We start from the raw sequence: 20,793 nt of genomic DNA, 5'->3' as shown, positions 1-20,793 counted from the left end.
TTTAAAAATAGGGGTACATGGGAGGCTCAGTAGGTAAAGCATCAGGTCTTTCTTTTGGCTCAGGTCTGAATCTCATGGTTTTGTGAGTTTGAGCCCCACATCGGGCTCTCTGCTGACATCCCCACTGTGGCTTGGGATTCTCTCTCCCTCTCTCTGCCTCTCTCTGCCCTTCGCCTGCTCACACTGTCTCTTTCTCTCTCAAAATAAATAAATAAACTTAAAAAAATTTTTAAATAAAATAAAAAATCTTTTATTTTGAAAGTTTCAAGATTATAGAAGAGTTGCAAGAAAAACATTAAGAATTCTCCTTTACTCTTTGCCCAAATTCCCTAATTGTTAATATTTTGACTCATTTGTTTTATTATATTTCCTTACTCTCTTTTTCTTCCTCAACCTCTGCTTAACCAGGAGTGTGCATCAAAATCATCTCAAGAATAGTTAAAAAAAAAAAAAAGTTTCTACTGAACTAAGCAGGTGTATTCTGAAGAAAAAACAATTCCCTTGTGATTTGGATATGCACATCAGGTGAAAAATTACAGATGGTCCTGACTTTTGATGGTTTGGTTTACAATATTGCAGCTTCACCATGGTGCAAAAGTGATATCATTCAGAAGAAACCATACTGTGAATTTTGAATTCGCTATGCAATATGATACTTTTGTGATACTGGGCACTAGCAGTGACCACAGAGTCCCATTAGCGATGTGTTCACAAGGGTAAGCAGTTGATATACACACAACCTTTCTGTATCCATAAAACCCATCTGTTTTTCACTTTCAGTATGTTATTCAATGAATTACATGAGTTTTTCAACACTTTATTATAAAATAGGCTTTGTGTTTCATGATTTTTTCTAACTGTAAGCTAAAGTAAGTGTTCTGAGTATGTTTAAGGTAGAGTGGGCCAAATTGTGATGGTCAGTAGGTTAAGTGTATTAAGTGTATTTTCATTTTACAGTATTTTTACTTAACGTATGGATTTATTGGGACGTAACCCCATTGAAGTTGAGGAAGGGCTGTAGTTCATTACAATGAGAGTTTATTCTCTTTTTGTGGGAGCATAGGGGCCTCAAAGTCATAGTAGGCTAAATTGCACACCTGTAAAGTCTGATTTAGTGTTCAGCCTTTTCAATACATTTATTATCCTCTGGGTTCCATTATTTCTATTGAGAAGTTAGTTGTCACTGTAGTTATCCTTCCTGGAGATTTCTATGTAGTGGTTTTACCAGTCTTTTTGTCTTTAGTATTCTGCATTTTCACTACAAAGTAACTAGGAATAGATTTCTTACTGTTTATGCAGTAGTGATTATTTGTACTTCCTGAAACTTCAGTTATGGAAAAGTCTCAGCAATTACATCTTCAATTATTGCCTCTCTTCCATTTTCTCTACTCTTTTCTTGAACATTGTTTAGATGTATGTCTGACATTTTGTTCTGTCCTCACGTTGTTTAACTGCTGTCCTGTGTTTTCATTTGTTGTAGGACTGTGCTATATTTTGTGTGTTTCTTTAGTGTTGTCTTTACCTGGTCTAATCTGCTATTTAATCTATCAGTTTAATTTATAATTTCTGTTGCTGTGTTTTTCATTTCTGCAAGTTGTATTTGATTCTCTTTAAAGGTCTGGTCTTTAAAAAAAATTGTGGTTGGGGTGCCTGGGTGGCTCAGTCGATTAAGTGTCTGAGTTCGGCTCAGGTCATGATCTCGTGATTCATGAATTTAAGCCCCACGACATGTTCTATGCTGACAGCTCAGAGCCTGGAGCCTGTTTCGGATTCTGTGTCTCCCTCTCTCTCTGCCCCTCTCCCGCTTGGTCTCTGTCTCTCTCCATCTCAAAAATAAATAAACTATATAAAAGAATTTTTAAAAATTGTGGTAAAATATGCAGTATATAAAATTTACCATTTTAACCTTTTAAAAATACACAGTTGAGGGGCGCCTGGGTGGCTCAATTAAGTGTCCCGACTTTGGCTCAGGTCATGATCTCTTGGTGTGTGAGTTCAAGCCCCGCATCGGGCTCTGTGATGAAAGCTCAGAGCATGGAACCTACTTTGGATTCTGTGTGTCTCTCTTTCTCTCTACCTTTATCCCACTTATACTGCTTCTCTTTCTCTCAAAAATAAATAAACATTTTTTAATTAAAACAATTTTTTTAACATTTTTTATTTTATTTTTGAGAGACAGAGAGAGACAGTACAAGCAAGGGAGGGGCAGGTTGAGAGGGAAGCACAGAATCTGAAGCAGGCTCCAGGCTCTGAGCTGTCAGCACAGAGCCTGACGCAGGGCTTGAACCCACAAACCATGAGATCATGACCTGAGCTGAAGCCAGACACTTAACTGACTGAGCCACGCAGGCGCCCCCCAAAATAAATAAACATTAAAAAAAAGAAGTAAAAATATATAGTTGAGTGGTTTTAGTGTATTCACATTGTATAACCATCACCACCATCCATCCCCAGAACTCTGTTCATCTTGTAAAACTGAAACCCTATACCTATTAAACAAAATAGCTCCCCATTTCCCCTTCCCCCTCCCCTGGGAACCACTATTCTACTTTCTGTCTCTATGAAAATGACTACACTAAGTACCTCATATAAGTGGAATTTTACAATATTTGTCTATTTGTGATTGGCTTATTCCATTTAACTTGAAGGCCTCATGTTGTAGCTTATGACAGAATATCCTTCCTCTTTAAGGCTTAATGATATTTCATTGTATGTGTGTACCACAGTTTATTTACTCATCTGCAGTGGACATATGGGTTACTTCCACGTTTTGACTCTTATGAATAATGCTGCTATGAACTTAAGGTATACAGATGTCTCATTGACCTCTGCTTTAGTTTCTTTGGGATATATAACCAGAAGTGGAATTGTTGGATCATGTGATATAATTCTATTTTAATCTTTCAGGGAACTGCCATACTTTCTTCTGTACCATTTTACATTCCTACCAGTAGTGCACAAGGATTCCAATTTTACCACACCCTCATTATCACTTATTTTTTTTTTTTATGGTGGGTGGGAGGTGGTATCTTATTGTGGAATTGATGTGCATTTCCCTGATGACTGACGATGTTGAGCATCTCTGCATGTGCTTGTTGGCTGTTTGTACATCCAGTTTGGAGAAATGTCTTCAAATACCTTGCCCATTTTTGAATTGGATTTACTGTTTTGTTTGTGGTAGTCTTCTTTTGTAGTGTCTGTTTGTTTCATTTACTATCGTTATTCCTTTTTTCTTTTTTTTAGAGTTTATTTTGAGAGAGAGAGAGAGAATGAGAATGAGCAGGGGAGGGACAGAGAGAGGGAATCATAGACTCTGCACTGTCATTGGGGCTCAAACCCACAAACTGTGAGACCATAACCTGAGCTAAAATCAAGAGTCAGGTGCTAACCGACTCAGCCACCCAGGTGCCCCTCTTTTTTTTCTTTAAACGTATTAAACACAATATATATATTGCTAAAGTTACCAGTTACCTGGAGGTTTAGCAGCTTAAAACCACCAGTATTCGTAATCTCACATGATTTTTCAGTGTTAAGGAATCTGGAAGTTCGGGGTGCCTGGATGGCTCGGTTAAGTGTTTGACTAATTTTACATAGGTCATGATCTCATAGTCTGTGAGTTTGAGCTCCACATTGGGCTTTGCGCTGGCAGTACAGAGTCTGCTTGAGATTGATATTCTCTCTCTCTCTCTCTCTCTCTCTCTGCGCCCTTCTTCCATGTGCTCGTGCTTGCTCGCTCTTGCTCTTGCTCTCGCTCTCGCTCTCTCTCTCTCAAATAAACATTAAAAAAGATGAAATCTGGAAGTTTCTTATCTCAGGGATTGTGGCTCAGGGTGTCTTGGGAGGTCCCATTGAACCTGCCAGCTGGAGCTGCAGTCATCTGAAGGCTGGATGGGGATGGAAGATCTGTTTTCAGGATGGCTTCACTCCCATGGTTGCCAGCGGGAGGCCCCATTTCCTTGTCACATGGACCCCTCTGATAGGACTGTGAGTACCCTCACAATATGGCATGTGGCTTCCCCTAGAGCAAGTAATTCTGGAGAGTGAACCAGTACCTTTTAGGACCTAATCCCTAAGTCACACAAATTTTCTTTCCTCTTAGCCTTTTTGTTAGAAGCAAGTCCCTAATTCTACTCAAAGGGAAGAGAATCAAGCTCTGCCTCTTGGAGGAATATCAAACAATTTGACAAGGAATAAACTAGAACTACTCTAGTACTGTGTTAATGCTGATAATAAAGTGATTTTTAACAATGAAACAAAACTCCAAAGAATAATCTTAGATGGCAGAAGCACATTTTATCTCGGACCAGTTTAATGGGGCCAGCACTGATAGTGTTTACATGGTGCCGGCATTATTAAAAGATGGTTTACACAGGTATCACTTATTTGCCACAACAACCCTGTAAGAGAATAGAACTCTCTAAATAACCCAGTAATAAAATGAGCAGATATTTCTTAAATAAATCAGTGAAAGTTGAGGTGCATAATGCCATTAGAATCAGTAAGAGTAGAATTGAACCTAGTCAAGGAGGTTAGTGTTGATTTAGTCGAAATTTGAAGGATGGGTAGGAATTCAATAGGTCAGTGGAGTAGTAGGAAGAGTGTTTTAGAAAGGGGGAACAGAAGGTGTTCTATTTAGACGGTGTAGATGGAAGAAACAGGGTAACATTGTTTTCATTGTGTACAGGTATGATTGAAAAGATTTCGTATACTTTGTATTCTTCAGTTGATTTTCCTTGATTGCTTGCAAGACATGAAAGTTATTATTTTGTTTTTATTGTGTATAGGGTGTTGTTTTGTGTTGAATTGTTTTTCAGTCCTTCATATTCCACATGTTATCAAAAATTAGGTAATTTGGGGCACCTGGTTGGCTCAGTTAGTTAAGTGTCCAACTACTGGTTTTGGCTCAGACCATGATCTCACGGTTGGTGGGTTCAGGCCTCCTGTTGCGCTCTGGGGTGACACTGTGGGACCTGCTTGGGATTCTCCCTCCCTCTTTCTGCCTCCCCTCTGCTTGTGCGTGCATGCTCTCACTTTCTAAATAAATAAACTGAAAAAAACCAAAACCAGAATTGAAATAACATGATATGTGCAAGAATCTTTTTCAGGCCCTTTTCATAGTTTCTCAAGTTCATTTTTGGTAACTGCTGGCTCTTTAGGAAGCACTCTACTTACTATTTCTAATTTATTGTTGACATTTAAATCAGTGACATAGTTTGAGTAATTTTCATAATAACTTCCCGTATTTTAAATTATATTATCAGGATATTATTAAAGAAGATTGGAAAAATGCGTACTTTTCTGGTTGGTGTTGTTAGTGAATCTGTTAAAATTAGAGACTTAACGAAGTTCAGCTTAATCAGCGAAAAAAACCTGTTCCTTACCAGTCCACTAGGGGATACTCCAGTACTTAGAAAATCCATGTGCCACTCTACATAGTTTTAAAATTATCTCCCACTTAACAAAATTATTACTCCTACTTGCTTACATGAAAAAAAGACTTTTAGGTCTTATTTGGTGTATTAATTTGATAATACTAGTCGCATGTGGAAGAATCGACAGCATTTTTTCCAGCTTTTTAAAGGTATAGTTGACAAATTGGAATTGTATACATTTGATTAGAACATCAGGTTGTATGTTTATATTTTGATGTATGCTGACGGATTCCTGATGTTTTGATATATATATATATATATATATGCGACATAATGGTTTGATATATGTACACATTGTGAAGTGAATATAATCAAACTCATCACTATTTTCTTTCTTTTTGGTATGGAAAGAGATCTTAAGATCTACTCTCAGCAGATTTCAAGTACACAACACATTATTAACTGTAGTCACCATGCTGTTCATTAGCTCTCCAGAATTAATTCATCTTACATAACTGAAACTGTACAATTTGACCAGCATCTCTCATTCCCTCTCCCTTCCCAGCACAACCACCATTCTACTCTCTCGGAGTTTGACTACTTTAGACTCCACAAATAAAGGAGATCATGGATTTGCTGCATTTTTAAAGAGTGGAAATTCACAGTGTGATTTGTTGGCCAGTTTTTTGATGGTAGTGCCTTAAGCTTTTTTTTTTTTGAGCATGTTAGAAAAAAAAGTGGTTATTTTTGTTTTTTAGTATGGGAAAGTAAGGATTCTCACTTATTTTCTCAGTAGCGTTTTTGCTTGGAAAGTCAGAGAAGCTGATACTTGGTTTGAGTTTGTTAAAATTTTCTCCATTGTATCATGGTTTTTTTTTAATGTTTTATTTATTTTTGAGAGATAGAGAGACAGTGTGAGCCAGGGGAGGGTCAGAGAGAGAGGGAGACACAGAATCTGAAGACAGGCTCCAGGCTCTGAGCTAGCTGTCAGCACAGAGTCCAACGCAGGGCTTGAACCTACGAACCGCAGGATCATGACCTGAGCCGAAGCTCAACGGACTGAGCCACCCAGGGGCCCCTCATGTGTGTTCTTTTAAACATTTAATTTAGAAATATGAACTACGATCTTACATACACATAATAGGATCATTCATGCTGCTACTAAAGGTATTCAAGAGTTTAATATTATGTTGATTTCTTCCTGGTAGTTTAAGTAGACAAAGTGCCATAAAGTAATGCTTTAAAGAAAAATGTATTAAAAATTGAGTTCTATTTTTAAAATAGCCAAGTTCCAAGAAACTTAGTCTCAAGAAAAAATTTAGTCTCTTGTCTTGTTATCAGACTTAATGTCTCAGAAAATACTTCTGTTGACCAAAAATTTATTTTTTATTCTAGATAAGTTTATTCCTCACTAAACGTTTTTTGTCTATATGAATGTATGAGTTTTCTGCATAGCATATAATTTCTCTCTGCACATAGGTGCTTATAGATTAAGTGACTTATCAGATTTAACTCCTCAATTCACCTGTTTTCTGCTATTTATATATAGAACAAATGGCTGAAACCATGTGCCGTCGTGACAACATAATTTGGAAAACGGACAGTCAGGCAGTCTGGGATAAGACTGGGATATTTTTATTGTCCACTGAAAATAAAGGTGGCATAGGAGTTATTCACAGTTTGTTTTAATTAGCATTTAGGTGATAGCTTTACAGGATATTATAGAGATAACCATGTTGGGTGGAAGGATTCCACTTGACATTCTGATACTACTTTTTTTGTTTTATCTCTGTCTCTCTAGCAAAATGGGGAAAGCGTAGAGTGTGTTGTGATAATTAGCTTTTTGGTTGTGCGTCTGGATTGCTGGACTGGCACGACCAGAATGCTAGCTGTACACACCTGTGGTATAGTGAGAGCCAGAATAGTCCTCTCAGCCATTTTTCATAACTAGTTCTGTAACTACTGAGTCTGGTTACGTTCCTGTGTGTGTGCAATGCAATGACTAAATCAGTAAATGAATGATGACTAGTTTGTGTTTTGTTATATTTGGATGATAGAGGAAAGGCAGAATGTCCACAGTTATCACAGTTGCTCTTTTGTTTTTATACTTTTTTTTGTTTGTAGTAAATTATTTTTTCTTTTAAAGAAAGGAAACAAAAGACCATTTATAGTGCTTTTGTTTAGGTCCAAACTTAATTTTATTTACTTATTAAAAGTATAGTTGAGCTTAGTTTTTATATGATGGATTCCAATTGATTGTCATTTTTTTTTTCTAATTTCAGTTTAGGGAGTAATTAATTATAATTTTGGGGGAGAAGTCCCTGTGTGTGTGTTTGTGTGTGTGTGTGTTTTCATGTGTTTTCCTGTATTTTCAGTAGGCACCATGCCTGGTGTGAGGCTCTAACTCATAACCCTGAGATCAAGAGTTGCATGCTCTACTGACTGAGCCAGGCAGGTGCCCCTGTGTTTTTTTAATCGCAGTGCTAGCAGAGATTATTTAAATGATGGGGGGAATATGTGTATATGGTTAAAGTGATTTCACACTGAAAGATTAAGCTGGTGTAATATTTTTAAGATATAAAAGTTGGAAAAGTATGCAGCATTATCTGAATTTGAAAAGAAGTACAGTAGTCTATTAGTCTTTCAAGTTGGTTTTATAGTTGTCATCCTTTGTAATATAATACTAGTATAAAATACGAGGAATGCCTTTAAGTCTACTATTGGTTCATGAAGGAGTTCATTACTATCATACTGGTTCTCCCCCTCTCCTTTTTTAAGTAGGCTTTATGCCCAATGTGGGGCTTGAACCCTGCCCCTGGTATCTAAAGGAATCGCATGCTGTATGGACTGAGCCAGCCAGGCGCCCCTCGGTTTCCTCTTTTGAAAGAGACCTTCATCATGTGTCCTTCATGCCCTGTTGAGAGGAGCACTGTTTTCCAGAGAACTGGGAGTGACTTCCTGGCTAACTAGGGGAGCATCTGTGATAAGGGATAATGGGAAGTGACTGAATAGCTACTTCTACTTTTCCTTTTCCAGTGCTCTTCCCACCCATTCCCATTACCAGGGCTAGAACCTTAAGTTCTGGATGTAGTAGATAGAGTCTGTCCTGGAATATTCTTTGTTAATGCTGTCTTTAGTTACAAAGTTTCTGAAAGCTCTATCTTTGGCCCACAACTCTGTAATTAGTTAAAGGCATTATCATACTGTTTGGCTCTTTTATCTTAAATGAAATGTATTGAATGTAGCTAACTTCCTAGTGACAAGGTGATTGCTCTTTAATATAAGACTAAGGGAGCATTACAGAAGGAACATGTAACTTCTGAGAAATTCCTGAAGAATCTTATTAAAACATCCCACAACAACAAAAAGAATATCATATTTTTGCTATTAGTGTTCTGTATCTTGAAAATGCAGAATTGAACTGGAACATTTATGTTAAGTCGAGCAACAATATTACTATTAAATTTTAAATTTTTATTAAAATTAAGAAAAAAATCCCATTAGTACAGTTTAAGATTTGAGTTAGCACATTAACACAATTAATGAAGTTAGCACATTAATATAGTGTTAACACATTACTATCACTCAAGATTTAAGAGGTATGTATTTAATTGCCCTACACCTCTCCCCCTTCAGCCACCTACTTCTCTTCCTTAGAGGCAAGCAATGTTCCCAGTTTAAATGACACTTTTAACATATATTATTTAAAGGATTTCTTTAGTATGTATGAATAATTAAAGTTGACAGCATGGCTTCTTTTGAATTTTCATTTACTTGACAATTAATGAGCACCTACCAGCCACTTTCTTAGCACTGGGAATATGTTAGTGAGCAAATGAAACTCCCTGCCTTCGTGGAGATTACATTGTAGTGGGTGGAGACAGGCACTCAATATTTATTTATTTACTACATCATGTGGTTAGGACTTTTTTTAATTAATAAATTTATTTTTTAATATGTATTCAAATTAGCATATAGTGCAACAATGATTTCAGGAGTAGATTCCAGTGATTCATCCCCTATACACCCAATCCTCATCCCAACAGGTGTCCTCCTTAATGCCCCTCACACATTTAGCCCATCCCCCCTCCTACAACCTCTCCAGCAACCCTGTTTGTTCTCTGTATTTAAGCGTCTCTTATGTTTTGTCCCCCTCCCTGTTTTTATTATTATTATTTTATTATTTTAGGTTTATTTTATTATTTTTATTATATGTTTAATAATATATATTATTATTTTATGATTTTGCTTTCCTTCCCTTATGTTCATTGGTTTTGTATCTTAAATCCCTCATATGGGTGAAGTCATATGATATTTGTCTTTTTCTTACTAATTTTGCTTAGCATAATACCCTCTAGTTCCATCCACATAGTTGCAAATGGTGATGGCTTCTAGGAGAAAAATAAAGCTGGGTGAAAGTATAGACCAATAGCGGAGGTGCTGTTTTAGATACAGTGGTCAAAGAAATTCTCTGTAGGGTGACATTTCAGCAGAGAATTGATTGATCTGAAGGAATGAGACTTAGGGCTTTCAGAACAGCATTCTAGGGACAGGATCATCAAGAACAAAGTTTCGGAGAATATTTTCAAGGTAGAGGTATCCTTCTGGAGTGACAGAAGAGGTTAGACTGGCTAGAGAGGACTGACCTGGAGGGAGAGTGTTGGGAGATAATATATAGGAGGCGAAGGAAGGTAAAAGTTGCATGGAGGACCAGGGAGACCGCTGAGGGCCAGTTTATGGAAGGTTTACACACCATTTTAGGGAATTAGGACTTTATTCTGAGTAGGATAGGAATCTTGGGCTGTAGAGGTTATATTTAAAAGGTCCAGTCTGGCTGCTTTGTGGAGAATAAACTCTTGGGGACAAGGATGGAAGCAGAGGACAAGTTATGAGTCTAAAATAGCCATAGAATATGTAGCACTCTATTAGACACTGAGTTTTTATCAAATCTAGTTAGGAATCATTTCTTTCTGGGATTTGACTCCTACCATTGAAGAAAGAGAAAAATAAAAGTGAGTTAATAGAGTATTTATATTTTTATTTACAAATTTTTTAAGATTTTATTTTTTTTTATTAATCTCTGTACTCAACATGGGGCTCAAACTCATGACCCCGAGATTAAGAATTGCATGCTCTTCCTACTTAGCCAGACACTTCCCAAGTATTTATATTTTTAAATGGTAACTTTAGGGGGACACTTGAATGGCTCATTCAGTTAAGTGTCCCACTCTTGACTTTGGTTCAGGTCATGAGCTCATGGTTTGTGGTGAGTTCAAGCCCCACATCAGGCTCTCTGTGCTGACAGCACAGAAGCTTGCTTGGGATTAATATTCATTCTCTGTCTCTCTCTTTCTGTCTCCCTCCACCTCCATGCACATGTGTTCTCTCCTCTCTCTCTCAAAATAAATAAATAAACTTAAAAAAATGGTAACTTTAGGAATTCTAGTTAAACTCTGTAATCATTTTAATTTGTTTGTATAGATCCTGTTAAGTATCACTTGCATCTTAAAGAAATGTGGTAGGATCCCCAAAAAAGACTTTAATACCCTTTATGCTTAAAGCATGCAATGAGTTTTTTTTCTTAGGCGTACCAAAAAAGATTGAGTGGCAGAGTTTTGACAAATTAAATATTGAGTGCTATTTTTCCTTTCCATTTTTATTAGGTGACATTTTGAATTTGAAACTGCTTTGGTTTCTTCAACATGTATCAATATATGCTAAAAAGTATTTAAAAGTCAATATTCTTAAACGTCAAGCAAGCAAGGTGGTTGAAAACATGGAATGTAAAAATGTCAACATGTAAAATTTAAACTTTTGAATGAATGATATGTCTGAATTTGCTAGCAAACCTCTTATATCTCTGTTAGTGTGGAAATGAGTTCCATCACAGGAAATCTGAGATCTGGGGATCTCAGAAGTCTTAATATCTAATTAGGTGAATAGAAGCACTTTTTTTTTTTTTTTTACTAAAGGCACTTTGATACAAAAATAAAATCATGGATAGGGAAGGCATAAAAAGCAGACATGGTAAAGGTGTAGGAAATAGATAAGCAAAATGATCACTTTAAAAGCATACTAAAATATAAGTAGTGTTGGAAGGACAAGTGGAATAGAAAATGAAAGACAAAAGGAAAGCCTAGCACATTGCTGGATCCAGTCAGGTTTAGGGAGTGCATTAAAATGACTAATATACACACTTGAAAAGGACTCTAAAAATTAGTTCTTAAAGCTATATTAGTAGTTATATACTAGAAGGGCATTGATAATTTACTCTTAATTTCTGTTAATTTGATCTGCTTGTCTGGAGTTCCTAAAATATGAAAACAAAATATGATATACCTCACTTATGATTCATGGACTCATAAGACTTTTGAGCTGAAAATAACCTTAGAGCAATCTCTTCCCCTGCCTCTTAATTTTACAGGTTGGACAAATGGGAGCACCATTGTAAATTCTCATATTAAATTATGATGGAGGAAAGATGAGAACTTACATCTTCTGACTTTGAGTGCTCTTCCACAGTGTTTTGACCTTACGTTTGTTTTATGTTGTAGTTTTATTTTACTATTTCAATTGTATATTAACAAAGACAGAGTTTTTGTTGTTGAATTGCCGCTCTGTGATTAATCAACTTGAGTGAGTGCTTTACACATTTATGTGAAGATGCTCTTCTCTTTACCTTGAGAAGGCCAATGACAAGGAGTCACGGACAGGAAGATAAAGTCCCTGGAGGAAATCTGTTCTCTCTGTCCATCAGGGAATCTGAGATCATTCACTTTTTCCTGGAGACATCTCTCAAGGATGAGGTTTTGAAGATCATGCCTGTGCAGAACAGACCCCGCTGGCTAGTGGACCAGCTTCAAGGCATTTGTTGCCATCAGAGATTACAGTGAGCGTGTTGGTCTGGGTGTTAAATGCTCCAAGGAGGTAGCCACTGCCATCATGGAGCCATTATTCCTGGCTAAGCATTCCATCATACCAGTGCAGCTAGGCTACCAGGAGAGCAAGATGGGCAAGGCCCACACTGTCCACACAGCTGCTGTGGCTCTGTGCTTGTGTGCCTCATTCCTGCCCCCAGAGGCACCGGCATCGTCTCAGCCTCTGTGCCCAAGAAGCTACTGCTGATGATTGCCAGTATCAATGTGCTGTGCCTAGGGCAGAGACTTACTGCCACCCCGAAGAGCTTTGCCATGGCCCGCTTCCCCCCTCTCTCCCCAAGGCCACTTTCGATGCCAGTTCTAAGACCTACAGCTATCTCACCCTGGACCTCTGGAAAGAAACTTTTCACCAAGTCTCCTTATTGGCGATTTATGGTCTTGTAAGGACCCACCCACACCAGCGTCTCCGTGCAGATGACCCAGGCTCTAGCTGTGGCCACCATATATTTTTATATAAGAAAAGTAAATTAAAGCCTAGGAAAAAAACAAAAAGCAAGAAGGTAGACTTTCTGAGTTGTTAATCTCAATTCTGCCACTTATTTAATTGTATGACCTTATAAAGGTTACGTAACCCGTCTTAGCTTCCTTTGTTCCATCTTCTGAGTCTTCCATAAAGGAAGCCTATGTTTGCAGCAGAATCTTTTTTTTTTTTTGGTCTGTTTCCTGCTCAGAGATGTGGGGATCCAAAGGGCAGTTTTCATTTTGTTTTGTGTCTGTCTTTTTAGTTCATCCTGGCAGTATTTCTGCTAGTACAGTTTTTGTGATAGGAGTTACAGCATTTTTATATGTATTTCATATGCTCAGGAAGTGATGTAGTAGAGACGGGGTAGAGGGAAGGAAAGAAACTGATGGTATGGCAGAGAGGAGGAAAATTGCTGGGGCTGATATCATTGAGTTGGTGGTAGGGACTGGAGCTTGTGCACGAGGGAGGGGATTGGATAGAGAAAAGAACAGATAGTTCATTTATTATAACAAGAAGGAAGGCAGAGCACATAGGCGCAGATAGATTCTGATACTGTTGGTGGATGTGATGATAGTTCCTGGAAATCCTCTTCTGATGGCTTTAATTTTCTAAGCAAGTCATGAGAGTGAGAAAGGGCATGGAAGAAGGCATTAGAAGTTTGAGAAGAGAGGAGAGAACATGTCATTGTTAAGAGAAGTGGGAGAATGAATGGGCTTGGGAAATAGAGAATATGATTACCATGCCAAATTCAGGGCTCATTTGAAGTTAGAGGTCGTGAGTTAAAAGTGAGGCCAGTCAGCTTGGTTGTGTGTGTTTTTGCTCCAGCCTTCTCCTTTAGTAGTAGGAGAATAGACAGAGAATTGAATTTAAGCAGGATTGTGGTTTTGCAAAGTGAGTATCTCTAAGTGAGAGAGGAGAAAGGGATCATAATGATGGATCATGGAACTTAAACTGGGTAAGGAGAGACGACAGGACTTCCAGGGGTGAGGGAGAGTGAAAAGATTGTTAGGTTAGTAGATTTAAGGTTCTGATGGGATCAACTGTGATGGCAGAAGTTCATGTATGAGAAGGAATGAGCTAGTAGGATAGGTAGAACATATATTCAAAAGTGGTCACATAAAATTGAGATTATTAAGAAGGTTCATTGCAGTGTGTGGCTGAGGTAGGGTTACATTTAGTTCTTTGATCTTCACAGCAACTGAATGCTGTAAATAGTGTAAGCATCATTATTCATGTTTTATGGATGAAAAAAATGGAAGCTCAGAGAGGTTGGACAGTTGTCCCAATGTCACAGAGCTAGGACTCAGACTCTCTAATTCTTAATATTCACTTCCTATACCATACTATATCAATTTTCTGAAAGTTGGTGACTTTGTTAGCCTCTCTTTGAAACTAAAGAGCAACCTCAAATCAAGACTTTAAAGAAATGTACATGAACAAAACTGTTTCGCTCTTCAGGAATCTTTGGAAACTTTGGCATAAGGGTGATGTTGAGGAGTTCATTGATTCTATTTAACTGAGTGTATTAAACACACACGCATGCGTGCACGCATGCACACGCACACACAAACACACAAACACTAGAGGCTTAACTATGAGCATTTTGTTTAAAATCCCTTTTGTAAGGAGACTTAAGGTGGTGGGGGCCAGAGCAAGCAGGAATGCACTGTTCCTTCAGCAGTGTGCCTGGACAGCCAGCTGTGTTGTCCAGTGAGTCTGCTCAAATCCATGTACATTCTTCATGGTGGCAGTTCGCACCACTGCAGGTCCTAGGAGAGCATAGTTGGGATATGATTGTCTTCTTTCCCCCAGTAAGAAACTAATTATGCTTTTTCTTTGTGTTTTTATACATTTGGCTTTGTATTTGGGGGTAGACTTTGAAGAGTTCTTCAAATGTGAAGGAAGAATGAAAGAATTACAATCAAATATAATATTAACTTATATTTACCATTTTAAGTGTTTGCCAGAGTACAAAAATAGGATGTCTAAATTTCATATTTTTCTTTTATTTACTTATTTATTTTTGTTTAAATTTACATTCAAGTTAGTTAGCATATAGTGCAACAGTGGTTTCAGGAGTAGATTCCAGTGATTTATCCCCTATGTATAACACCCAGTTGTACACCCAGTCATCCCAACAAGTGTCTTCCTTAATGCCCTTTACCCACTTAGCCCATCCCCCCATGTACAACCCCTCCAGCAATCCTCTGTTTGTTCTCTGTATCTGAGCCCTACTCTCTGTTTTTATATTATTTTTGCTTCCCTTCTGTTATGTTTACCTGTTTTTATCTTAAATTCCTCATATGAGTGAAGTCATATGATACTTGTCTTTCTCTAATTTCACTTGGCATAACGCCTTCTAGATTCATCCATGTAGTTGCAAATGGCAAGATTTTTTGATTGCTGAGTAATAGTCCATTGTGTGTGTGTGTATAATATGTATATACACACCACATCTTCTTTATCCATTCATCTGTTGATGGACATTTGGGCTCTTTCCACACTTTGGCTCTTGTCGATAAGTGTTGCTTTGAACATTGGGGTGCATGTGCCTCTTTGAATCAGCATTTTTGTGTCTTTTGGATAAATACCTAGTAGTACAGTTGCTGGGCCATAGGGTAGTTCTATTTCTAATTTTTTGAGGTACCTCTGTACTCTTTCCCAGAGTGGCTGTACCAGTTTGCATTCCCAGATTGTTTTCATGCTCTCTGTTCTTAAGTTTTTTAAAAGTTGTTTTTAATTGTGATAAAATATACACAGCATCAAACCCCTCATTTTCTCAGATATAATGTTTTAATATACTCAGATATATTTTGTTCATATAATATTCTGTTTAAAGTAGGAGTAGTTTCCAATGGATGACCCTTAACGCACTTTGGCCAGTGGAACTTCCCTTTCCTATCTGTTACCACTCTTTTATCTCCTACCTGCTCTTGGTACTGAAACCTTTTACCCCAGTAGGATGGAATCTCATGACAGAACAGGAGAGGAGGGTAGAGAAGTGGTAGACCTGGCAGCTGATGCTCCCTCCTACAACATCTATGAAATGTGGGTCGTATCTGCTCCTTTCTTCCTTGCGCTCTAGAGAGAACTTGCCAGCTCCTCAGAGAGAATGTGTAGGAGAGCCTCAGCCTGAGCGATACAGCTCTGACTCTTAACTTCTTTAAAGAGCTTTTGTTCCTTTCTTACCATCTTCAGGTGAGGTTTAAACTCTTAGAGCATCATCCAAGGTTTTCGTGATCTAATGCCTGCCTAGTCTCATACATGTTCTCTAGGTTCCAGCCATACTAAATAAAACACATACAGTTCCCTAAGTACAGTTTGTGCCTGGCACATAGTAGATAGTCCAGAAATAATTTCTGTAGAGAGAGAGAGAGAGAATGTGTGTATCGAATTGTACTCTTTTACATGCTAACTTTATTCCACAGCTACCTCTTTAAGACTCGGGCCAAGAATCCTATATCAAGAGGCCTCTGCTTTTGTCTATACTAGTAAGCACTCCTGCTCTGTGATAGCAAAGCATTCAGGCCCCATCTCTGTATATATAGCCGATTGACTTCTTGGTTTCTCTTGTTAGCATGTGAGATGCTTGAGGGCCAGGGACTGTGTGTTATTTACCTTAGTACCCTGTAACTCTTGTACTCTTCATAGAATTTCATATTCATATTCTTCATTTTCTATTACTAAAAGTCTTTGAGTTAGCTGTTGCTCTTGTTTTCTGATATTTTTATATAATGTTATATATTCAGTATTCCTGCCCATTTTATTTCATTTCTTTGCCTTCCCCAGTGAAAATTACATGGACACTTACCTTGTGAAATAATCAGTATTTTATTTATTTTTTAAGAATCAGTATTTTAATGAGTGTATATCATATATCATAATTAGCATAATATTGCTTATTATGGGATTGGGCAGTTGGGTGGGAAAATTAGAATTGCATACTTCATTTCCTGCAGAGGAATTATTTGAGCGCTCTCTAAATAGTTGGATAAGATTATATAAGCCTTACCCTTCTAGATCAATACATTTGAGTTTGCACATTTTAAATTGGTGACTTATTAAATTGTTGTTACTTAAGATGTAACTATTGTTAATACATTCTGTTTCCTAATTTCTACTCTTTTATAAGTGTTGCTCTTCTTAATCTTGATGTCAAAAGTTATGCCATTTGGGTAGTCCTTAGAATTAATGACTTAGTCAGTGGGTGACACATTATTTGTTTATAGGAGAAGGCTTTATTTTAGATGTTCTTCCTTTTTAGAGTCTAGAATGTTAATCATTTTACCAGAAGTTTTACACTCTCTGTTCCTAATTTTAGTGTGAAATCATTTGGGTGAAGTAGTAGTTAAGGAGACTGTAAGCATACTAAATATGGATTGGATTTTTTTTTTGGCATGAACCTAATAAGTACAATTAAGATTTATCACAGAGGGGCACATGGGCAGCTCAGTCAGTTAAGCATCCAAGTCTTGATTTTGGTTTTCAGGTCATGTTCTCCCAATTTGTGAGATCGAGCCCCATGTCAGGCTTTTTGCTGACAGCATGGAGCCTGCTTGGGATTCTCTTTCTTTCTCTCTCAAAATAAAGAAATAAACTTAAAAATTATTATATAAACACTGATTGTGTTAAACCCCAAATTTATTAAATTTTTTTTAAGTAGGCAGGCCTTATGCCCATTGTGGAGCTTGAACTCACAACCCTGAAATCAAGACTTGAGCTGAGATCAAGAGTTGGATGCTTAACCAGCTGACCCCCTAGGGGCCCCATTTTATTTAGTTGCATTTAAATAATTTTGTAATGAGTTTTTTAAATACTTATTTTTGAGAGATAGAGCGTGAGCACACGTGCGTGCAAGGGAGGGGCAGAGAGTGGGGCAGATGCAGAATCTGAAACAGGCTCCAGGCTTGGAGTGTTTAATGCAGAGCATTGATGTGGGGCTAGAACTCATCGTGAGATCATGACCTGAGCTGAAGTCAGATGCTCAACCAACTGAGCCACCCCGGCACCTCTTAAATATTTTTTTAAAAATAAAATTAGGGTGACACTTGGGGGGCTCAGTCACTTAAGTGTCTGACTTTAACCTAGGTCATGGTCTCACAGTTTGTTGGTTTGAGCCCTGTGTGGTTTGGTACTGACAGCGCTGAGTCTGCTCAGAATCCTGGCTTCTTCTCTCTCTGCCCCTCCCCCACTCATGCTGTCTCTCCCCAAAATAAATAACTAAATTAAAAAAAATTAAAATTAGGATGTGGTATTGAAGACCTTTCCTTTTCTTTTTTTTTTTTTTTTTAATATTTATTTAATATTGAGAGAAAGAGACACGCACACAGAGCAAGAGTGGGGAAGGGGCAGAGAGAGGAAGACGCAGAATCTGAAGCAGGGTCCGGGCTCTGAACTGTCATCACAGAGCCTGACATGGGGCTCGAACTCTCAAACTATAAGATAATGACCTGAGCCGAAGTTGGATGCTCAACCAACTGAGCCACCCAGGTGCCCCAAGACCTTCCTTTCTTTTTTTTTTTTTTTACTTTTGAAATTTTTATTTATTTCTTTAAAATATTTATTATTTTTGAGAGAGAGAAAGAGATAGAGAGTGTGAGTGAGTGTGTGTGTGTGTGTGTGTGTGTGTGTGTAGGGGAGGGGCAAAGAGAGAGGGAGACACAGAATCTTAAGTAGGATCAAGGCTCTGAGCTGTCAGCACAGCAGGGCTCGAACTCACAGACCCCAGAAATCATGACCTGAGCTGAAGACGGCCACTTAACTGAGCCACCCAGGTGTCCCAAAAGATAGAATATTTTTTTAAAAATCGAGACCAGTTCCATCAGGATGTTTTCAAAATCTGAAAAAAAAAATCTCAAATGGGGGAAGGAATAAGAGAATTACAAGATCTAAGGGAAAACATTACACATCATGTCTTTACATTGAGCAAATAACCTCCATCACCTCTAAAAGCCTATGTCTTAAGAACCGAACTTGGCCCTGGGCGCCTCTTCTGACAGTAAACGCTACCTTCTTGCTTTGGGGTAAATTGTGTCTATGGCTTTTGCTAACCGGTCTGTTGTGGCTTGCCCTGTAGGATTGAGGGTCCCCCCCCCCGTAAATATGGGGGACTGGCTTTCCAAGGTTGCTTAAAATTGGTGGAAACAGAGGGTTTAATCTTTCCAGGGTCAGTTAAGGTTTGACTTGGGGGAAACTACTTGGAGAGTCTTCAGAATCCAGCCAGTCAGAGCTCTGGACCTTAACTTCCCCATCTGTAAAATGGAGCAGGCGATTGCCACTCAGAGAGAGGAAGAATCACAAGGATCACAATTCATGGCTCAGCTAATGTGAAAGCAGCTCTGCAGTTAGGGCAAGAAGTAGGCGGCGTGCAGAGAGCAGCGAGTCAGGGCTGCCCTGAGACCTTTCTAATAATAAATTTTTTTCCTGTTGTAGGCCGACTTTTCCATGGCAGACCTACCTACCTGCCTACAGCAGATAAGGTTTTATGGGAATCACTCTTTTAAAACATTATATATCGTTTTAACATATATGTAACATAAAATTTGCCGTTTTAATCATTTTTAAGTGTACAATTTAGTAGCAGTAAGTGCATTTACAGTGTAATGCAACTATCACTACTATCTATTTGCAAACCTTTTTTTAACAACCCAAACAAAGTGTGTCCCCGTTCCTCTCTCCTCAGTTTTTGGTTACCTCTAATCTATTTTCCTTCTCTAAGAATTTGTCACTTCTAGATATTTCACCTAAGCGTTTTTAGTTTATTCCACTAACACAGTGTTTTCACATATATCAGACCTTTATTCCTTTTTTTTTTTAATTTAAAGTTTTATTTATTTAAGTAATCTCTGCATTCAACTAGGGGCTTAAACTCACGACCTGGGTGAAATGAGCCAGCCAGGTGCCCCAGAACTTCATTCTTTTTTATGGCTGAATAATATTGTGTGTATAACAACCATTTGTTTGTTTATTTCTTGGTGGATACTTGGGTTGTTTTCACCTTTTATCTATTGGGAATAGTGCTGCAGTGAACATTAGCATGCAAGTTTATGTTTGAATTCCTATTCTCTGTTCTTTTGAGTATATACCTGGGAGTGGAATTGCTGGGTCATATGATAACTATGTTTAGTTTTTTTAGAGACTACCCAGTGGTTTTCCACAGGGGCTGTACCATTTTACATACCCACCTGCATTGTCCTGGGATTCATTCTTGGGAGATAATTCTAACTACATTGTCTTTAACTAGTTACGTATTACCTTGCATAAGTCTCTTAACTTCTCTTTGTATTTCAGTTACCTTATTCTTAAAACTGAAGCTTGAATTAGGTAATCAAAAAAGCGTCTCCCGGAGCACCTGGATGGCTGAGTTGGTTAAGCATCTGACTCTTGATTTCGGCTCAGGTCATGATTGCAGGATTTATGGGTTTGAGCCTTGTGTCGGGCTCTGTGCTGCCAGCACAGAGCCTGCTTGGACTTCTCTGTCTTCGTCTCTCTCTGCTCCTCCCCTGCTCTCTCTCTCTCTCTCAAAAATAAATATAGTGGTTTTTTTTTTTTTAAAGTCTCTTATCTCTAAAATTCTATGATTGACATTACAGTGAATTGCCATGATTTGCAGTCCCTCTTCTTTTTTTTAATGAACAATTTGACTATATAATGGGAGGAAGAACCATTATATGCCTGGTGATGAGCGTATTCAAGTCTCCTAATACTTTCTAATTTTTATTACTTTATATATGAGCTACTTTACAAATGTTAGGTTGTTCAAGAATTTCTCAGGTACATTTATTGAAACATAATAAGCTTTTATTAATTTGTGCTCTATGGATCTAAAAACCATAACTTGGGAAAAGATTTATTTTTTGCACAATATATGTCACAAAAAGTTTAGCCAATTAGTGATACATATAAAATATATATTGCATTTATATATAACTATATGATATAATTTATGTGTAATTATATATAGTTTGTATATGTAAATACATATACTATAGATGTTATATATTTAGAATGGTATGATAAA

The 20,793-nt window shown here is 37.7% G+C and overlaps 1 protein-coding gene and 1 pseudogene across 4 annotated transcripts in view; both read left to right on the top strand.

The window, feature by feature from the left end:
- Positions 1 to 20,793, top strand: part of ABL2 (ABL proto-oncogene 2, non-receptor tyrosine kinase) — a 110,715-nt gene that overhangs the window by 27,066 nt on the left and 62,856 nt on the right. The gene's annotated exons all lie outside the window — the stretch shown is intronic.
- On the top strand, positions 643 to 13,074 carry LOC115288671 (annotated as a pseudogene).

This window comes from Suricata suricatta, chromosome 3, assembly GCF_006229205.1.
Source record: "Suricata suricatta isolate VVHF042 chromosome 3, meerkat_22Aug2017_6uvM2_HiC, whole genome shotgun sequence".
NCBI lineage: Eukaryota > Metazoa > Chordata > Mammalia > Carnivora > Herpestidae > Suricata > Suricata suricatta.
Note: the sequence above shows the minus strand (reverse complement) of the source record. Positions and strands in the feature narration are given on the sequence as shown.